Source organism: Chinchilla lanigera, unplaced genomic scaffold (genome assembly GCF_000276665.1).
Source record: "Chinchilla lanigera isolate Chin_1 unplaced genomic scaffold, ChiLan1.0 scaffold00015, whole genome shotgun sequence".
NCBI lineage: Eukaryota > Metazoa > Chordata > Mammalia > Rodentia > Chinchillidae > Chinchilla > Chinchilla lanigera.
This window is the reverse complement of record NW_004955416.1, coordinates 24,569,438-24,573,313: the sequence shown is the minus strand read 5'-3', so window position 1 is coordinate 24,573,313 and position 3,876 is coordinate 24,569,438. Positions and strand designations below refer to the sequence as shown.

The window sequence follows — 3,876 nt, the reverse complement described above, 5'->3', positions numbered from 1 at the left end:
CTTTTCAATTTTGTAAATAGCAATATATAAGTTAAAAGGGATAGAACTAGTAGATAAGAATAGGTAGATGAGAGAGGTGGGGGAATATAAACAGACATCTTTTCTTGATTGTGAATACTGAAGTCTACTAGGTAAATCCTAAATTTGGAAAAGAGATCAGTGAGCTAGAAACTTGTACACACTGATACTTTAGACTTGAGACAGAACTTCTTCCAAAAAACTTCATTTTTGCTTTTAATGATCTTCAGTTGATTCTGTGAGATTCACTCATATTATCAAAGACCCTTTCCTTTACCCAACCAACCTGCTGTTAGCTCAACTTACCTGAAAAATAGTCTCACTTAGGCTCTTATTGAATAACTGGGTGCTTTAACCTAGGCAAGCTGATAAAGCTCACTGTTCCCACAGGGACAGGGAGAGTTGAGCTGCAGTTTGAAGACTGACGAGGACTCCACACATGGAGAAGAATAAAAATCATGACACGCAGCAGGAGTTTGGGGAATGCTGTATTGTTTTGTGGGGCTGCAACCAGGACAGAATAATAGAGAAACGCTAGGGAAAGTCAAGACAGTGATCCAGCCTGGGAAAAGAAGTCCCGTGAGGCTCCCAGCTCATGGGCTAATTGATCAGGTGTAAATACTGGAAAGACAGGTCTGGAGACAGCACCGAGAATGCTGAGGAAATAGGTTCACAAAGCGAAGAGGTGATGGTCTGAATACAAACTCTGGCTGTGAGGCTAGGGAAGAGCAATGTCATAGGGAAGATGTGGAAGAAACAGACTGCACAACCTGTAGACTCCCCTGTCTGTCACCCTAACCCACCCCTACAACTCTTTCATCCAGCTCTGTGGCTTGGAGTTGTCACTGATATCTTCAACACTTAGTCTGTTTGGCCACTACCACTCTGGGGAATCCCTGGAGAGTGCCTAATAGGAAAGGCATAAATGTAAAGCATTCTGATCATGGTTGTGTAGAGCACTTTGACTCGAACACAAGCACATACCAGCTGTAAGCATGTGCAAGTGTGAGCAGACACACAGAGCCACTCACTGCTGACTGTACAGTTGGACACCTAGAAAACCGGCTTTAAGACTCCATTTTTTGAAGTCACAGCTAGAAACCGAGCCCTGACACACCTCTGCACAAAATGGAAATGTAATAGTACAGCATGAGGGTGCAAAGGGGCAGTAGATTGACAAATATTTTAAATCCCGGTTCTATGTCCATGACAATTCCTAGAGCCTTACAAAGACAGAGAATGAAATTCTTCTTTGGTCAAAGCCTGATAGGATTTGCCTCTTTCCAGTGTCATTTGCAGCGATTACCCCCTACTGTAGATGGTGCCAGGCTCTGTGGTCGTCTCTGAATCCAAAATCCACAAAGCGCTCCCCAGATCAGCCTTGTGCACACTGAGTTCCAGTGAGGCTGCCTCAGTACCTCGAATTAATGTCTTAAGTCCCCATCTGAACACATACGCATGCCCCAAACGTCTCTTTCTCACCCTCCTGTTTTCCCTGAGTATGTCGGGATGATCCCAAGCATTTCTCCTGCTCACTTATCATCTCTAAATTTCAGAAAAGAAACACAATGATTTGTGCAGGGCCTTCTGAAATAATTTTATTCCAAAAATTTTGTGTTGGGGGTGCATGCCACATCCTGAACTGGAACTCAAGAGATAACACGAGTGCATGAGGGACAGTGCCTTGCTCTCCAAGAGCTCAAGAGAAAGTGGTAGGGAGATGATGGAGTGAGTCCAGGATTGAGAAACAAGTCGGTATCAGGGCTTGACCTTGAGAACATATCCTGAATGTTACATTCCAGGCCTAGTATTACACTCCAAGTGTTTGGTGAAGAAGAATTTCTCTTGGGAGTAGCTCACAAGTAGAGGATGGAGCTGTGACACTGACAAAGACTAAACGCCAGGGACCAGGTGGTGGGAGCTGAAGTGGAGCTGGAATCTTGCTATTTCTAGCAGAAGCAATGTTTAGGAGCAAAGGTAAGAGACTGGTAATGCTATAAACTCCTTTCCTGATGGCCAGTGGAGAAGCTTTGGAGAAAGAGCACTATTGGCATTGAGATTCCTGGAATTAACTACGGGGCAGCAGTATCCAAATGAAGCAAAGTGTTTCTCTTCCTTCTATCTGAGCTACCGGATGATGCACCTCGAGTGTGTTTGACACCTGGACTTGTCCATTCTGCTCTGTGAACAGAAGAAAAAAAAGGAAGACAAGAGACAGAGCAGCAGGCAGAGAAAGACATCCATATTTTGTAGGGTGAAAACACAAGATATAGCATAGTGCTTCCTAAACTTGCTTACTTTGTGGTAAGCATGGGAACTACTGTGTGTGGGACACATCTGGATACGTGGGTGATTTGCTACGCCCACTCAGCTACTATGAGGACGGGCTGAGGCATCCTGGTAGCACATCTGTAATGCACACTGACTGGGAAAGGAGAGAGGCAGCCTCCACCAACTGTGACTACAAAAGAGATGCTGTGATTGGAGGCAGAAATAGAAACAAATATCAGGGAGACTACCTAGGCCAGGGAGCACCAGAAGAAGCACTGCGCAAAGAGGAATACTTTCCCCACTGAGCGGCTGACCTCAGCTCCTGTTGCCCACCCCCAACCCCCTCCCAGTCTCCTTTCATTGATAGCTTCCCTCCAGAGTAGATGCGACATCTCAGGAAATGGTAGAAAGGATGCAGACGCGGAGCTTAGGAGAAAAGGGGAACCAAGTCACTGCAGAGTCCTCACTCTGTGTTTCCAACTAAGCAGTATCTCCTGTGCTTCCAACCACCCAGGCAGCAGCCATCCAAGTATAGAAAATGGAGCCAAGAAAGAAAGACGCCGAGCTTGACCTTTCAGGACTCTGACTCAATGCTGCCATCTACCTCTCTCCCTGGTATTGCTTCGTCCAGGAAGGCCTTCATCTTCAGGGGCCTGTCATGACTTCAGTGAACAGTTAGTTGCTGGAAGGATCTGCAGAAGAGAAGTGAGGTTACCAGGCTGTATCTTTGGCGTTAGGAGCCTCCTAGAACCAGAACCCTGTGACTCAGCCTCAGAGATGTGGGCTTTGGAAAAACCTCATCCCCAGCCTTGGAGCCACCACAGTACTGAGATCTCTCAAAGACCCTCTGGGGAGTGCGGAGTGTTTTGAAAACCTCTCTCCAGCCTTTCCACCTGCACCTGTGTCCCAGGCATGCTCCGTCTACCTCCCCCTCCCTCTGATGACAGCCACCAGTCTGAATGAATCTCTACGTACTCACGATAAGGGAAACAATGTGGTGGCAGCTGGAGTCCTGTCTTTCCTACGAGGAAATTATAATTTAACAGGAGCTTTATCCCAGAAAAGGCTCTTCCAAGGTGGGACATCGTAATCTAGGACAAAGCAACATCTGGAATGAGGATCTTGGCAATGGCAGGAGCTTCCCGTCTCCGCAACCCCAGCCAAGGTGGTTTCTAATGCTTGCTTCTAATTCCCTGATTCTCACACTGCTGCAAAAAGACAGGACAGTCGAAATCACAACAGTGTCCTCCCAGATCTCTAAGCAGGAGAACTGGGCCGGGGTATTCTCCTTCTTCCAGAGTTCTACAAGCCAACTGCCAAAACAGCCCGGAGACCTCAACGGATCCAACTGCCACGAGTGGGGGAGGGGAATCTGAGAGTCGGAGACTCCCACCCTTTCACTAACTGTCACTAACTTTCCGCAAGCTCCCTGGGGAAGAAGTACCTCTGAGCTTGGAATGAGGAGCCTCATGGTTCCCAACTCTCCTTTGAAGAAACAAGGGAACAAAGAGACCGCTAAATAGCTTGCGGGTGTGAGCAAAATCATTTCCTCAGTTGGAGTGACTGAAAAGAAACTTTATGCCTATC

The 3,876-nt window shown here is 46.9% G+C and overlaps 1 long non-coding RNA gene across 2 annotated transcripts; it reads right to left on the bottom strand.

Moving 5' to 3' along the window:
* Positions 1 to 1,590: 1,590 nt before the first annotated feature.
* LOC102026108 lies at positions 1,591 to 3,605 on the bottom strand. 2 transcript variants are annotated; one of them, XR_001233281.1, is made up of 4 exons: positions 3,494 to 3,605; positions 3,265 to 3,380; positions 2,894 to 2,981; positions 1,591 to 2,199 (listed from the first exon to the last, which is right to left on the bottom strand). It is a non-coding gene; the product is annotated as an uncharacterized LOC102026108 (long non-coding RNA). The 2 variants fall into 2 exon arrangements; XR_001233280.1 differs by having other exon boundaries at positions 1,591 to 2,981.
* Between the last annotated feature and the right edge of the window lie 271 nt (positions 3,606 to 3,876).